Source organism: Zonotrichia leucophrys, chromosome 9, assembly GCF_028769735.1.
Source record: "Zonotrichia leucophrys gambelii isolate GWCS_2022_RI chromosome 9, RI_Zleu_2.0, whole genome shotgun sequence".
NCBI lineage: Eukaryota > Metazoa > Chordata > Aves > Passeriformes > Passerellidae > Zonotrichia > Zonotrichia leucophrys.
In genome coordinates this window covers 25,014,707-25,031,896 of record NC_088179.1, presented here as the reverse complement: position 1 = coordinate 25,031,896, position 17,190 = coordinate 25,014,707, and the positions used below count along the sequence as shown (strand labels likewise).

The window sequence follows — 17,190 nt, the reverse complement described above, 5'->3', positions numbered from 1 at the left end:
CTCAGAGATGTAATTGTTAGTTGTTCAAGTCTCTCTACTTAAGTCTTTTTACTTTATCAGTGCTTAAAAATACTGATTTTTTTGACTTGTTGTCCTCCCTTGTGTGACACTTACCTAAGGGTGTAGAGTAAGAACTCCATTTCATTTAATAGAGTTCTCTCTTTCTTCTCTCTCTACAATGAGAAGAAAATCCCATAAGCCTATTGCACTAATCTTGTTGAGAGTGGCAGATCATGGGTGTGATTCCTCTTCAGTGAAGGCAGAATAAGAAACCCAGAGCTCCTGAGCAGGTGATTCCTGGGTAGTTTTACCTGTGTGGTGTCTGGCATCCCTGGGGCACGGGGCGTGCAGGGAGGAGGTGAGGCTCGGGGCTGGGAGGCACATGGACACATGGCTGATTTCAAGGAAGCTCGTAAAGCAGTAACCCTTGGCAAAAAATGAAAACATAAACAATGTTCAAATTCCTAAGGTCTGATTTGCCATTTTTCTCCTCTCCAGCCTGTGCGTCTGCCAGCAGGCTGAGCTCCAGAAGAGGAAGCAAAGGGAAAAGTGGCAAACACATGGAGAAAATGGGGCAATTGTTAGGTGGAGTGGCAAATAGTCCATTAGCAAACCAAACAATTGAAAGCACGTGTGTTCCTCTGTGGGAAGATAGATGGTGTTTTGAAATCTTATCAGGCCTTTGGACAGAGGAGTTACAACTAACTCCAGCCTTCGCAGCTCATTTTACAGTTTCAGCTCTGCCTCGGCAGAAAGAAATTAAGTAGAAATTAAAACATTGCGCTGCAGCATTTGCACTGTCATTTCTTAAAGGCTGTGCATAATAGAAACCAGCGTGGGCTCCTGTTACAGTCAGGAACTCTGCTGGGCATAGTCAAAATCAGTACAATTCTCAACTGGTTTGCAGAGAAGTTGTACAGAGGCAAAAAATAAGAAAACCTCATGTCAAGAACATTCAGACATTTGTCCCAAGTCCTAACTGAGTGATCAGGAGCAGCCTGTGAGGCCTGTCTCCTTCCCAGGATGACCCCAAGTGTCTGTTTTTCCAAATACAGATGCCTCGTTGCCAAGGCTTACTGAAATTTGTTGGAAGCAACAAATTACATTCAATACCGAATGATCACATCTGTTTTTTGACTTTGGAGAAGCGCTGGTGTTTCTTTGCTGGGGCTGCAGAGCCTGGTGAGCCCAGCTGGATGTTATTTAGGAACTGCTGCCCCGGGTGCTGCCTGGGAGGGTGCGCTGCGTGCCAGGAGCTGCTCCCGTGCCCGTGCCTGGGAAGGAGCCATCCTGCAGGTGAGCAGCCAGAGCCAGGGCGAGAGCACAGCCCCACAGCCCTGCCTCCAGCGCTGAGCTCCAGCGTCCCACAGAGACACAGCAGCAGGGTTTGGGCTGTCCCCGTGCCCTGTGCTGGGCTGTGCTCCCGGCCGTGCCTCACAGCTGCTCCTGCCCCAGGGCTGCCCAGCAGCACTCCCAACACCCCCAGGAAATCACAGGAGCTGCTTTCATCCTGATCCAGAGCGCTGCCTTGTCCCCCGATTCACAGTGCCGCTAGGAGGATTACTGCTGTTGAAATAAGATTTAAGTCAACACTGAATTGTCAGGTCCTGAAACACAGGATTATGCTAGTAAGAAAACCTTTGGGTTCATGGTTGAATTTATTGAAATACTTATGACTTATCCTCTTCATTAGGAAACATCTCAGGATTTAACTGATGCAGAACACACATTGAGGTAGTTGAAAGCAACTGCAATATTTGATCAAAGAAAGGAAAATAGATCTGATGAAGTGGATTTTTAAAGAAGAAGAAATGCAGTGTAGTGCTTGTGGAGGGCTTCACCCTGGCACTAGCAAGCTGCTTCCTCAGATTGCCCTTTTGTTGTATTCACTCCCTGGATAGGCTTCTCAGCTCTCAGCCCTGGAGATCCCAACAAGTTCTCTCTTTTCAGAAGGGGCTGGTGGGCTCTGATGGGAGAATGCTGATGATGCCTCCCAAGTTTGCTGACAGGAGCGGCAGGGGGAAGGGGCTGGCTGGGGGAGCAGGGCTGGATCCAGCTTCATCTCAGAGCACTTCAAGTCCCGTCAAGTTCCTGGAAAGACTCTCTTCAGCTCCAGATTTCTCTGGACCATTCCTAACTTGGCAAAATAGTACGAGAGTTAGCAAAAAGAGAGAGAGCGCTGCTTGAAAAGAGGAGCAGTTCTGGGAGGGAAAAAAGCTGGTTACCTTTGTTGGTGCCATTTCACTGAATTTGCATGGGTGAATTCCAGGCTTACAGAGAAACATAAATGGCTGTGAGATTGAGATTTAAATTTGAAAGAGAGGAATTGCAAAGTATGGAAGTTGTCCCACATGTGCCCACTGGACCAGGAGGCAGCTGGCATAGACAGGGAGCTGTGAGGATGTGGAGGGTGGCTGGCTGCAGGGCCACCTCTTGAGGGGACATACCTGTGGGACCAGGAGGAGCAAACATTGCATTGAATCTGGGATGGAACAGGGCAGTTTGTGGTTGGGGCAGGGCATGGGCAGGAGTTGGCTCAGCCCTGGGGGACAGGGTCATTTGTGTGTGGACATGCTGGAAAGCCCCAAAGCCAGGGCAGCTGCAGGTGTAGTAGGTAACTACCACTTTGCAGGAGTAAAACTCGTTGTTTTCTGCTTGCTCTTTATCTTTAGACTGGGATTCAGTCTAAAATCCTGTACAGGTTCATTGCTGGTATTCGATACTGGGTGAGGAGGAGGTTGTGTTTTGTTAATTTGAGAGCAGCTTTCCAGCTCTGTCTGTCTCAGGGAGAGGTTCTCACTCGCCCCAGGAGCCCAGCAGGTTTTTAGGTGTGCAGTACCCACCACAGCAGTGTCAGGAACAGCACAGTTTTTTTTTTTTTTTTACTTGGTTCTGTTATATAGGAACTAGAGTGTGCACATTTAACTGAAGTCTTTTGAAAAGAATAGGCAGAATGAAATGTTTTCTGGGTCTTTGGGGCTCGCTGTAAAGTGACATTGGTGAAGCAAATACTGAGTGCAAAGGAAAAGCACACTTGGCAGTGTGTTTGTGCAGAATCCAGCAGGCAGCAGCTCGGAGCACGTTGTGCCATCAGAGACAGGCTGGGCTGCTGGGCTGCTGTCCCTGCCCCTTTCTCACAGTGCAGTCAGGGTTTACAGCCTGCTCTAGGTGGGAAACTGTGCCTGCAATTCTGGTTGCTTTCTGCTTGTAGGGTGGATGATTTTTTCAGAAAATCATCTGCATTGACATACCATTGCTTGTCTGGTGCCCTGGTAAAATTTTCCCTGCAGTGAGCTGAGTCAGGAGACAGCCTGGATGTCTGCAGAGGCTGTAACCAAATAAAAATGCAGGTGAGCTGGAAAAGCCCCTGCCTGGGCAAACTGAAGGGTTAAAGAGTTCCCTTAGAGGAAACAGAAGAGTCAGTACTTTGTGCCTACTAGTTGTTATTTACTCCTGTTGTTGGCTGATTGCTGGCTGCACCTCATGTCTGTGGAGCAGAGTGAGGTGCTTCCCTTGGGCTAGGCCTGCAAGGGATGGATGGATGGATGGATGGATGGATGGATGGATGGATGGATATGGCAGCTTTAATTCCAAGTAAAGTACCTTAAAATGCAAAGCTCTTGTTGACAGTGGAACACAAGGAATTGTTTCATAGTAAAATAATTAATTTCTGATTTAAATTTCCAGGTGATAGTGGAGGGGTGTGGTGGGGTTGGTGAGTCCAGGGAGCACCTCACCAGGCTGGGCATTGGCTGCAGAAGGGACAGTGTGTGTGCAGCTGCAGCTGGCAAAACAGACATGCAGCACAGAGTGAGCTCACTGCAGCCAGGACAGGGCTTGGGATTTTCTCCATGGCTGCACTGAACAGGAGGAAATGGGATTTTTTATGAGAGTGGTAAAGGTGATTAAGTCTCCAAGTAGAAGAGAAGACAAGGCAGAAGAGAGAAAGAAATTAAAGGGAGGGACGGAAGAGAGACAAAAGGCTGAAGAGGTCAGATGCTGTTACAGCACCTGGCAATAACACAGGAGAGAGGGCTCTGAGTGAGCAGATGGGAGGGGAAGGGGAAGCCAGAGCAAAGCACAAGCCAGGGAGATCAGGAGATATCAGAGGATGCAGTGTGCAGGCAGGCTCCAAGATTCCTTCACAAGATGTGTTTGTTCCCCCCTTCTGCCGGCTTTTTGCAACAGGTCTTTTGCACCTAGTTCCAAACGTGGTTACTGGCGGGGTTAAATATATCTGAAGAGAAAAATAACACTTGCTGGTGGATTTTTTTTTTTTGTTCCTGTGGAGGAAAGCACACCTCTGTTTTGCCTTGTTGGAATCCTTCAGCATTTGGCTTCATTAAGTCCAGCACTGAAAATCAGAAGGGAAGTGAGGTCTCCTCTCCACGTTTAGTCCATTGTCTCAAGACACTGCTAATGTTTGTAACAATGTAAAATATTTCTACACAGCATTTGTCACATATTTATGGTTTAGATGTTTCCAGTAATTTTAGATACCTAAGGAATTAGACACTGACAAAGTAGCAACACTGGAAGGTAGAAGTTATTTGTTATACTTGTCTGCTCTGGGCTACACATGCACTGTAGACTGTTTGTGTATGTGTTTGTGCTCATTGTATTTTATATATAATGTACGTATGTCTGTGTGTATATGACTCCTCCAGGTTTTTCTCATGCTGTGTGTTTTGCGTGTTGCCTTTACGCAAAAAGGAGCATTCAGAAACTGCAAAGACCTTTTGTGAATTAAGAAGCTACTTTATGCTTAAAAATACTTAAAATCGTAGTTGCTAAAAATACACTCATATTTAGTATTTAAAATTTGGAAGGCATTGCTGGATTTTATCGTTGTCTGGAGTGCAGCCATGGGTCAGTTGTCCAGCACCATCTGTAGTTGTTCCATTCTTTCTTCTCTGTTCTGTTTAAGTCACAAATAATTAAGTGTTTCTGAGTGACTGCTCAAGTTCTGTTTTGATCACCTGACAAATTACTTGGTTCAGCTTCTGCTCCTCAGTGTTGTGTAAAAGCTGTCTGAGCCCTGGCAGCTGCAGAGGCAGGGATTCCCAGAGGCTGTGGGGCAGGGAAGAGCAGGATCAGCTGCTGGGAACAGCACATCTCCATGTCCCTGAAATGCTGGGGTTCTGATCTCTTGGGTGTAATGGTGGGCAAGGCTGTCGCTGTCAGCTTGTGTCTTTGTAGGGAGGTTGTGGGGTACAAAGTTCTCATTTTCTATTTCACTACTTTGCTGTTTTACTACTTTTAGAGTGAGTCAGGTCTCAGATAAGAAAAAGGTCATAGAAAAGAGAGGAGTTCAATATTTATTTCCTTTTAATACTCAAAAACAAGTTGTTTCCTCTCATAGATCTAAGTGAAATATATTAAAAGAGAATTGAGGTTTTTGAAGAGCAAGCACCTGTAAGGCAGCCCTGCAACCCAGCCCCGAGGCTGATGCTCTCATCTCTGGAGCTTTGATTGTGCCTCACACATGCTGAACTTGGGGAAAAAGTGCTTCTGCAGTGAGATCATGATACGCCAGTCCTCCCTCTGAATGTTCCTGTTTGTTTCATCAGCTCGGTTGGCTCCCACACATGGAAAGTTTTTCATTTCCCACCAGCTATGTGGCTGAACACTTGAAGTGAGAGTGTTTGAGTCTTCAGGTCACACACACACACAGAGGATCTGCAGAGGTGGCATTTCCTGCAGCTCAGCGTGTGCCCCAAGGTGGTGACACTGCCGAAATGTCCTACAACGACATCACAGTGCCAGGAGCAGAAACCACAGGGTCATTTAGGGTGGAAAACACCTCCAGGACCATCGAGTCCAGGCTGTGCCCAATCCCCGCCTTGTCCCCCAGCCCAGAGCACCGAGTGCCTCATGCAGGAATTCCTTGGGCACCTCCAGGGCTGGGGGCTCCATCGCCTCCTGGGCAGCCCCTGCCAAGGCCTGACCACCCTTTCTGTAAAGAAATTCTTCCTGACAATGCTGCTTCCCACAGAAGGTCTGCATCTGTAAAACAATGCTGCTCCTCTTTCCTTTTTGCCATTGGGCTGGGGTTTTGTGTGTTCCTCCTGCTGGGATGGGCCCGGGAGCCGAGCTGCCTCGGGAGGAGCAGAGCCCTGCACAGCTCTGCTTTGGGACAGGACATGGCAGCTGGAAATAAACTATCAAAGGGAATTCTGACCGCAGAGCAGTGCTCGGCATGTTTTGTGGCTGTTTAACTTCAGAAAAATAAATCCTGCCGCCTGTGTTTGCCACGAGTCCGTGTGCACTGACCTGCTCTGCTCACAGTGTGGCAAGGGCAGGTGGGGCTGCACCTCTGTGTTCCTGCATGCCCACCAGCTCTGCGAGGCCTTACAGACACTGAAAGCACCTTTCTGCTCCTCTGGTGTCATTGTCACCTATTTCATAAGCCTTTCTGAGCGTTTTCCTCCTCACTGTGTGCCTGACAGAGTTGAGCTTTTCAAGACTTTTGCATCAAATATTCACCCCACAGCTGCATTTCTGAGCACAGAGGCTCTCACCTGTCCTGCTCTGTGTGAGTGTTTGTTCTAGCAAGGAGCTGCATTTTTAGAAGCAAAGCCTATGCAGAGGCTTTAACAGAGAGAGGCTGGAGAGCTCCTGAGAGCAAGCAGTGTTTCCTGGTAGCTGTAATTGTATTTGCACTGCACTGGTGCGGACAGAGCAGATAGATACTGTCTTTATTTGCACGCTGCCTTACAGTAGGTCTTTGTTCTGTCATTTTGCTGTCATTTTGTTTCATGTGGAAAGTGAGCAAGGCCAAACCTCTGGGACAGAGGGTAGCAGGGGTGCAGAGTGTGTAGTTACAGCAGCACTGCCTGTTAGAGATGCTTAAATGAGTGCACACATCCATCAGACAGCTTTGTCTTTGTGAAATATTGATCTGCACTATCAATGTTAAGAGGCCTGGAAAGCACTTAGTGCAGGAAATTATCCCTGAGCTGCATGAGAAAACAAACCTGTGACTGATATAGGGCCTGTTGAGCCCTGTGTCCTGCCTTCCCCTCCTGAGCAGTGCAGCACAGAGCTGAACAAGGGATTCAGCATTGGTGTGGGCTGAAACTTCCAGTGTTGGTTGGTGCTTCCATGCGCAGTGTTAATGATTCCATGTGCGGTGTTAATGATTATTGGATCGTGCTGTGGGCCTGTCAGGGGTGGGGCTGGACGCTGCCCCGAGGGCAGGGAGGCTGGACCCTGCCCTGCCTGGTTATCGTGGGGATGGCTGAGCCCCCGGGTGAGAAATTCAGCGTACGCTGCTCGTGCCCTCTGTGCCCTGTGTGCCCTGCCCTGCCTGGTTATCGTGGGGATGGCTGAGCCCCTGGGTGAGAAGTTCAGCACCCAGTGCTGGTGCCCTGCATGCCCCTGTGTGCCCCTCTGTGCCCTGCATGCCCCTCTGTGCCCTGTGTGCCCCTCTGTGCCCTGCTCTGCTGGCTGCCACAGGACACAGAGCTTCCTGCCCCTGCTGGGGTGTCCTCTGCTCCTGCTTGGTTTCCAGGGAGCTGCTCAGTGCCTCTGTGCCAGGCTCGGTTTGTTTCATTTTAAAGAAATGTGACAAGTGTGTCCCAGAGGCGCAGTGGAAGCGGTGCTGCATGAGAGCTCCCAGTGCTGCTGCAGCGGGGCCTCCAGCCCTGCCCCGGCTCCGCTGGTTCCCGCAGGGACTGCAGGGTGTTTATTTGGTTAGGAAGCTTTTACTGGGCCTCATGCACACTTGCAAGGTAAAACAAACCTGATGTGTCACCCTTTGTTTACCCACGACACTTTCCCTTTCCTACTCTTGCCTGCTTCAATTTGTTCTTTGTTAAAGACTTTTAACTCTCTGTTTGCCTTCTAATGTTGAATGCCTCAACATTTTTTGGTATCTTTGTTTTTTTTTGTCCCTGAAGTCTGAATTACTTAGATTGAGTCTCCCTGTATGAATTTTTGAACTATAAACTTAGTTTGAGGTTTTTTTATTTCTCTTCTGCTGTACCCTTTGTTATTTATATCTTTTTCTTTCCTCATTTGCCTAAGCAGTAAAAAACTGTTACTCAAGCTTGTCATCAGTTGGCCATGGCCATCAGGTGGCTTTCTTTATCTAGCTTCTAGTTACTTCAAATTTGTCTTTTCTCTTGCCTCTCTGGATGATGTAGTAAAGTCTTGGGTTTGTGTTTTCCTAGTCCCTTTACCCAGCGCTGTTATCCCCTCATCAGTGACGGGCAGACCATATTTCAACAGTAATGGGTACTTTCCTTGCCATCAGGGAAATCTGATCTTCCTTTCAGCTTTCCTCCCCACTCCTGAGGCTTCTGCAAAGTGCCTCTATGATTCAGTACCAGCTGGCCTGAGAGCCGCCAGCCCCGTGGTAATTCCATCACCAGCACAGTGTTCTCTGGGGGCTGTTGGTGGTGCTTTCTTGTCCACCCCAAGCTGAGCAGTTGGGGTGCTCTCCGTGCTGGGGAGGAGCTGGGTATGTGGATTAAGGGGTCACAGTTCCCCTGGGGGAGCCTGTGCAGGACCCTGCTGTGTGTGTGCAGGGCTGGTGCAGCAGGGCACCCAGGACAGGGCAGTGCCAGGGCAGTGTGTCTGTGCCCACCCTGCTGTGTGTGTGCAGGGCTGGTGCAGCAGGGCACCCAGGACAGGGCAGTGCCCAGGGCAGTGTGTCTGTGCCCACCCTGCCATAGTGGAGCCCTGCTCCCCTCCCGGCCCTCCCATCCATCCCGGTGTTCTGCTCCCCTCCGCCCCGCTCACATGCTTGCTTTTTTTGTCCAGAAGTGACTAAGCTTCCTGTTATTCCACTCTGTCAGTTTTTCCCCAATCCTGCTGTCGTGTTGGGCAATATTTACTTGCCAGCAGCTTCCTCTGCCGCTGTCCCACTCTGCTCTGTCCTGCTCCCACTTGCCTCTTAATTTGTTATTTGTGGCCCTCAGGGATGTTCACTTTCACTCTGATGGGCTTATTTCCACTAAAACCAGGATTTATAGAGAACTGTGAACCCCAGGAGAACGTTACCTGGATGCTGCAGGAATGTACTTGGACTGTTTGGTCTGTGGAGGGAGAGCTGCACTTTGGTTCACAATGTGAGCACACCTGGCACAGGTGCAGCCAGGGTGGCATTGCAGCACTGTCCTGAGCTATCCCTGCCTGATGGGTGTGTACAGAGGAGTCGTTCCTGCCTCGTTGGAAGCCACAGGCACACTGATTTAGCAGGGCTTTCCTCTGGATGATGGGAGATGGAAGGAGCCGCTCAGGAGAGGTTTTGGCTCTGGAGCTCCGGGGCAGCCTGGAGGCATCGGGCGATGCCGTGGGGAGCTGGAGGGTGACTCTGACTCTCCTGTGTGCTGGGCACGGCTGGCAGGGGGGCAGTGGCTGAAGGCGTCCCTCACAGACCTGTGCCAGCCCCTGTGCCCCAGGCAGGGCTCAGGCAGGGTGGGCATGTCCCCAGTCCAGCACCATGCCAGGCTGTGCACCTGGCCCCACCACGTGCCTCCGCTGGGACCCGCAGCAGCAAACAGCCATGGCCACCCAGTACTCCTGGTGTAAAAATAACACCTCAGCAGGAATAAACAAGCTATTTTTGTGTGTTAGGGGTGGCCATGCAGAGCTGACTCGGGGCCTTGCCCTGCGCTGCCACCGAGGGCTCATTCAGACATTGAGAGCAGCCTGAGGCGCTTCCCTTGGTGCTGGGAGGGTGGGACGGTGCCAGTGGCACCTGGAGGTGTCCCTGTCCCCAGAGGGGCTGCTGGCTGCCAGGCACTGCTGCTGTGTCACAGGGCAGGGCACAGCCCAGTGCCAGCTCCTCAGGGCCCCAGCAGCATGGCCGGGTCCTGCTGGAGCTGCTGCTGGCTCGGGTGGTGCTTGTGCCCAGGTACGATTAATTACATGGGATTGCAGCAGCTGGGGAGGGAAACTTTATCTGGAAGCAAATGGGGACAGAGCTGGTAGGAAATGAATAGTGCCTGGCACAGATTGGGTGTGAAAACTGACACATAAATGTCACAGCATGTAAAATAGTTTCTGATACGTAGAATTAAACTGCTCATGACCCCAAGGCTACAGCAAGGCTGGGTATGCCAGGGAAAGAGCATCTCTCTTTTGTTTTACTCTTTTATGGCACTTCATCAGTGCAACAAGTAGTAATTTTGATTGTTTTACTTTGCACGTGCTGAGTTCTGTCAATTGCCAAATTCCAGGGTGACGTACCCATCGGGCTCCATGGGTTTTATGGTGGCGACACGTGCAGAAACAAAGGCCAAGGCTAACAATTCTACTTATGTGATCATTATGATATGGTGGAGAGTAAAGGGAGAAGAGCTGTGTTCGGTCTGTCTTGCACATTTAAGGAAAGATGCAAGGCTAGTTTTCTGTCAGCCCAATCTTTATCTTTTAATGATTGTTCTTTGATTTTTCACTTCAAACCAGTCAGTATGAGCTATTAAAAGAAATAAATTCAAAGTGACCAGGGCTACTTGATTGCTAGGCAACAGAAGGAAAGAGGAACGGTGTGGAACAGGAGGGTGCCTTGGGGTGGGAGGTGGTGGTCCCTGGCAGGGGCACACAGCAGTGCCCTTTGAGGGGGAACTTGGCAGTGTCTCAGGGGGATGTGGTGGTGCCCTGGGGTGGGACATGGCAGTGCCCTGGGCTGGGACGTGGCAGTGCCCTGGGCTGGGACGTGGCAGTGCCCTTGTCTCAGGGGGATGTGGCAGTGCCCTGGGCTGGGACATGGCAGTGCCCTGGGCTGGGACATGGCAGTGCCCTGGGCTGGGACGTGGCAGTGCCCTGGGCTGGGACATGGCAGTGCCCTTGTCTCAGGGGGATGTGGCAGTGCCCTGGGCTGGGACATGGCAGTGCCCTTGTCTCAGGGGGATGTGGCGGTGCCCTGGGGTGGGACATGGCAGTGCCCTTGGCTGGGACATGGCAGTGCCCTGGGCTGGGACGTGGCAGTGCCCTGGGCTGGACATGGCAGTGCCCTGGGCTGGGACATGGCAGTGCCCTGGACTGGGACGTGGCAGTGCCCTGGTCTCAGGGGGATGTGGCGGTGCCCTGGGCTGGGACATGGCAGTGCCCTGGGCTGGGACATGGCAGTGCCCTGGGCTGGGATGTGGCAGTGCCCTGGTCTCAGGGGGATGTGGTGGTGCCCTGGGGTGGGCACCCCGGTGCTGGGGGCTGTTGCTGATCTGGGGGTACCTTTGGGCACAAGGCTCGTGTGTTGCCCTCATAGGTGAATGTGGCTGTGTTCATTAATTCCTCCTGATCTGCTGATTAAGGGTCTCCTTTCTGCCGCTGGTCCTGGCAAGCTGCGCTGACTGATTTTAAAGGGTGTTTTGTAGGAAATCAATGTCTTGTCAAAAGTTCCCTCTTGTGGAAAACAGGTGGAATTTTTTCTTAGAAGTTGTTAAAGATTCCCTGATTTAGTTTTGGTTGGGGTTTTTTTTTTCCCAAAAGATAAATTCTTCTACTTTGTTTAGTTCCTAAAATTCCTGTTGGACAGTGGCAGTGCTTTCTGCCTTACTCAAGTGCGTTTGTGGGTTTGTCCTTTCAGTCACAGTGGGATTCTGGCTGGAAGAGGCATCCACTGGCCTGATGTGTCCTGTTGCTGGAAGCTCTGGGTGGTTTTCCTTCCATTCCTGTGTGAACTTCTCTCATTCTTTGGGTTTGCAAGGCAGGGCAGCACTGGCCGTTCCCCACACGCCTCCAGTCAGTGGCGCTGTGCTGGTGACAGCCGTGAGCCTTCACTGTCACACCTGTGGGTCACCCATGCTGCTCCAAGGGTTCAGTGTCCACCTTTCACCTGCTCTGATGGACCTCAGTGGTCCCCCAGCCCCCTGTGGAGGTTGCTCTCCAGGTTTAGGGTTCAGTGGTGCAGTGACATCAGACTACACTGCTTTGGGACCCCAGAGCCCTGAGGGTGATGTGCACCCTGCCTCCCCCAGCAGCCTGTCCTGGGTGCCAGGTGTGCTGTATTGGCCTCTCTTTGCTTTTATTACTGACTAGACTGAATGGCCTTCATTTGTTTATCATGTAAGCCAACCGTACAGAAAAGCCAGAAGTGTCAAATTTTTGGTGGCCACAGGCAGAACTGGTGTCAGCTGCCAAAGGCAGCCTGTCAGTGGGCATGGCACCCACACAGGGGTCCCTGCTGCTCTGACAGGCTGAGAATGCCCAAAAAGCTCTGTCCCAGCCCTGACGGCTCTCCCTGCTGCCTCCATAGCCACTCTGGGTTATTTTGGCAGTCCTGGAGGTGTGTGGTAATTAAGTAGAAAGGTTTGGATGTCATCAAGCAGTGTGATTCCCTCTTAGGCGGTTTATTGTGTTGTAAAATGTCTCTCGCATGTGTCAGTCAGGGACCTGGAGCTGTTTGCATTCCTGAAAATCAGGGCACCTCTCCGTGGTGCTTTCAGGGATTTCAGGGGATGCCCTGCAGCCCCTGGGTTTGTTTTGTCAGGTGCCAGCAGCCCTCACAGAGCCAGCAGAGCGCGCGCTCCGCGGAGGTTTGGGTTTGGCATTGCTGAAGGGAGTCAAGATCATTTCTCATGCTGCTCATTCAAACTTGGATCCTTTGTGCACGCTGGGGGAAAGTTCCTGACGCTGAGACAGCAGCTGTTGGCTTTTCCAGTGCCAGCAGCCCCTGCTCCCCCTGTGCCATGAACCCGCTCTGTACCTGTGCACAGGTACCTGTGCCACTGCTGTGCACCTGGGCAGGGCTCACTGTCTGATTCTGAGAAAAGTGGCATCCCGGGGCAGAGCTCAGGGGATTAAATTGAAATCTTATCTCCAGGCTTCGGCATTGATCCCCAGAACAGTTCCCATTTGAGGCTGACCTTGGTTTCAGAAAAAAATGTTTTATTTATCTATTAGGATAGATGCAGGCAAATTTGTTCTTTCAGCAGAAACTCTTCTCTGTGAGGGTGGTGAGTCTGGTGTGACCCTGGCACAGGTGCCCAGAGCAGCTGTGGCTGCCCCTGGATCCCTGGCAGTGCCCAAGGCCAGGCTGGACATTGGGGTTTGGAGCACCTGGGACAGCGGGAGGTGTCCCTGCCATGGCAGAGGGATTGGAACTGGGTGATCTTTAAGGATCACTAACAAGTCTGTGACTCTGTGATGCTATGAAATTTCACATTTAGAGCTTTTCCTCTTAGAGTGCTTTGTTTCACCTGTGATCAGTCGTATACTCAAATCCTATTTTGAAATGAAGTTTAATAAGCTTCCCAAATTTCTGTCAGAATTTATCGTTCAACTTCACTTGAATAAAATAATATTTTAATAATTACTTTCCCCAGTAGTGTTGGGGAATTAATTATTTTTCAGTCAATAATATATTTGCCTGACAAATGTATTCTAGTAATGTTTAAATTGTATTGAAAACAGCATGTCAAGGTACTGTACTTGCTAAAAATAAGGGAAAAACACAACTAAAAGGATAACAAGAAAATCAGGAAAGGTTTAATTCTTATATAAACTCTTGTCAATAAAAACCCCAACATGTGGGTGTGCTGGCATTTCAGGATTCAGTTCCAGTGTCTGAAAATGCAGCAGTGAATCCAGCAGTGATTTCCAGTGTCTGAAAATGCAGCAGTGAATCCAGCAGTGATTTCCAGCTGCCAGGGTGCCCCTGACGGGCTCAGTCCTGAGCTCTGTGCAGAGGGACTGGCACAGTGATGGGGCCTCACCCCTCTGCTGCTGCTCATGTGCTCTGTGTGCTCAGGGCACTTTTCTGGTGAAGGCTGTGTGTAGTGCTCTGTGCCTGTCGAGTGGCTGTCAGGGATTACAGCTGAGAGCAGGGTTTGGGTGACAGCAATCCCAGTACCTGCCCAGCACGCCGCTGCTGTGCCCGCTTGCAGCTGGGCACCACGGGAACCTGCACTGACAAACAGATTAAATCTGCCCCGTGTTGTACTTATCCAGACACAAAGTCATGTTCGTTCTCCTCTCAAACCGTGGCTCCCTGCACGCCTGGGTGAGCATGGTGTGGATTAGCAGAGATTGCTCCGCAAGGATCTGGCAGCACTGGCACTTCAGGGAGCAGCTGGGGCGCTCCTGGGAAGGGCTCTGGTTCCCAGGGGTTCCCAATGGTTCCCAATGGTTCCCAGTGGTGCTGTGAGCCCCAGGCTGCCCCTCAGGCTGGGGGGAGGCTGCTCCTTCTGCACCCCTGGAAAAACCCAATTCCCTCATGTGCTGGGGTACAGCGCTGGCTGGGGGCACGTGGAGGGGGCTCGGGAGGAAATGGAGTGTTGCTCCATGCCAGGCTGCAGAGTGTGTGTGTCCTGGGAGCGTCAGTATAAATACTGATGGATTGACACATACGTGGTGTCCGTGCAGACGTGGGGATATACAAACATTTGTGGTAATACCGAGATCAACCACATATTGCATTGAATATTTATATAAATGGTAAAACATAAATTTTTAAATACATAAATATAAATAAAATTTGTAAAAGTTAAAGAATTTATGTAAATACTCGTATGTCCATATGTGATTGGTGCATCTGCTAATGCTGTTACAAAATGAGAACTGGGCTCACTTGGGGGTGTCCCAGCAGCCACCTTACCCCGGCTCAGGGTGGCTGGGGCTGGACAGGTGCTCAGTTGATATCACTGTGGCTGCAAACAGCAGTGGCACAGGTGTGATGTCCCCGTATCCCCATCCTCATGGCACTGTTGTGGCACTGGGGATCACTCCCTCGGGGCTGAGGAGGAGGAGGGACCCACAGACAGCAGGAGCACAGGGAGGGTTTTGCTGCTGAGCTGGTGTCTTTCCTTCTGTTTGGTGTGCTGGCAGTCTGCTTGCTCTGTTTGCTTTTTTCTTTCTTTTTTTAAATCCTGTTGTATTTCATGGCAGTAGGACAGCTCCCGTAGGAGTGCTATTAGCTGTGCTAGCCAAATGATCCATTAGAGGGGTTGAGGCTTTTATGTGCAGGAATCACACACAAAGACGTCATTAAGTGGTCACTTTGGTGTGTTTTCACATGAAAGGATTCACTTTAAAAAGTGTCTGCAGAGCGCTGCCATCAGTATGGTGTGCCACAGCAGCAGCCCTGGGGGAGCTGGTAATAGTTGCTGGTACGTAGCAGCCATCCTCCTGCTCGGGTTCAGATGCACCAGGCCACAGGGATTTGTGCTCCCTGACAGGCGGAGGTGTTTGTGTGTTTGCTTTGGATCAGAAGCGTTCCCTGTGCTCCAGCTGCACTGCTGAGCTGTGGCTGCTGCTTCTGCAGCTTTGGCATCCCCAGCCCGGGGCAGGCAGCCCCAGGCAGAGCCCCTGCCTGAGGGAACACGCAGCTCCCCCAGAGCACCCACACGTGTTCCAGTACTGAAAATTCTGTCAGTCATTAATAATTGTACAGTAGTGATGGGCTGGTGTGTGTTCATGCAGGACAGGTGGGATGTGCAGCGCTCACTGGAGTCTCTGTTGGCCACAAGGAGATTTTTCTTTGGTCTTTAGGAGGTGGCCTGTTAAATGATAGAGGGTTGTAGGTCTGACTATGAATGGCCACTTCAAATTACACAATCACAGATTCAGCCAGTAAAGGAGCTTGCAGTGTCAGAAGGGAATCCCAAGAAAGCTTTTCCGTTATTAAATATACAATTGGCGTGTTTTCTGGAAGGAGATTATTATCATAGAAGTTGCACTTATATTCTTAACATATAGTGTGGAATGTTAAAAGCAGGGTGTGCTGTGCTTCCCAGAAAACTGGAGGTGTGTGGAGGAGCCTGGTGGGGACCACACAGAAATGGGCCCACTCCTGTTCACCTGTGTGCAGGTCTGAAAAACCCAGGTGTACTGTCATGATCCAACACACCTGTCACAGGATCCAAGGCTTCTAGGAATACCCTGGATTTTCTGAATGTAGAATTTGGGAGTGATTTTTCCAAGGCATGATTGGTCATTTTCTTTAGTCTGAGTTTGCCACATTTTGCCCAATTCTGCAAGTGTTCACCCAAAGTGCCTTGTGATTTGTGGGGAGTAAAGCCATGGTGAGTAGCTGGGGATGCTTGTGCCCTGTGGGAAGGTGCCTGGGAGCAGGTACGAGTTCCTGCTCCCCTGAAGGCAAGGTGAAAAGTCCTCCCAATGCAAGTCCTGATCAGCAGACCGTGCTGAGCCCTGTGCTGCGCCTGATGAGGTGTCACAGGAGGCTGAGCACAGCAAGGTCAGGCACGTCCTGCTCCCATCCGGAGTGGATGGCATTTCTTCATTTCTGACTATGAAACTGAACTATACAGAGTAGGAAATAAATCTGTGCATTAAACACCAAAAAAAGAAATGGAGGGGCAGCATGAGATTAAAAGACTTACTGCTGCAGGGAGAGCAAAGCAAATGTGTGCTTGCAGCCACACTTCCAATAAGAGTGGGGAGTTAGTGTGGCACTGCAGTATCCCCTGCCACCTCTGAATTAACTCGCTTACAGTGTTCCTTTTGTAATGACTGGAAGAGTTCAGAGCAGGTTCAGAGAGATGAAAATCTGCCTTGCCCTCTGCTGATGCAGTCAGCAGGATCCAGTGATGGGGTAACTGAGAGCTGCTCGCTGCAGGGGCAGGGGATGAATGCTGCCCGTGTTCTGGGGAGATCTGTGCCACTGGTTTCCAGCCTGCAGCTTCCAGCTCCTGGGTGCTCTGTGGGTAAAGGTCCGTGGAATAAAAGTGAGACAAGAAACCCTGCTCCCAGACAGACAAGTCTGCATTTCTTCTGGGAAATTGACTAAGATCTGTAAATTAAAAGAGATTGAAGGTTAAAGGTGCCCTGAGCTCCAGAGCTACATGCAAACAAGGAGGATGTAAGTGTTTTGATGGTAGCTGGTGATAGCAAAGCATAAGCACAATTTACCTGGGGCTGTGGTATATTCTGGTAGTCTTTGAGTAAATAGCTTTCCTTAAAGACCATCTCCTGGGTAGATAGAAGTGCTGGTGTCAGTGGGGAAGCAGTGAGGCTCCTTGTTTCCTGGGAGCCGGAGGACATTGCATTAGATCACAGGAATGATTTTTTATGGCTGTAAAACGTTTGAGTGTATGAAGTACATTAAGTGGTTGGGATGTACAACACGTACTGCCGGGCTCTGGATCTCATCCAGAGAGTTGTGGAACAGCCTAAACCCCAGCACTGAAGTGAGGACATTGAGTTTAGTCTGGATTTCAGAATCAGGCTGGTTAACTGCTCCTCTGATTCCAGCCACACATGTTGTAGTTCCATGTTACCCAT

General features: G+C 50.4%; 1 protein-coding gene across 10 annotated transcripts in view; it reads left to right on the top strand.

Moving 5' to 3' along the window:
• The window catches only part of MBNL1 (muscleblind like splicing regulator 1), a 61,290-nt gene that overhangs the window by 20,814 nt on the left and 23,286 nt on the right, over nucleotides 1–17,190 (top strand). The gene's annotated exons all lie outside the window — the stretch shown is intronic.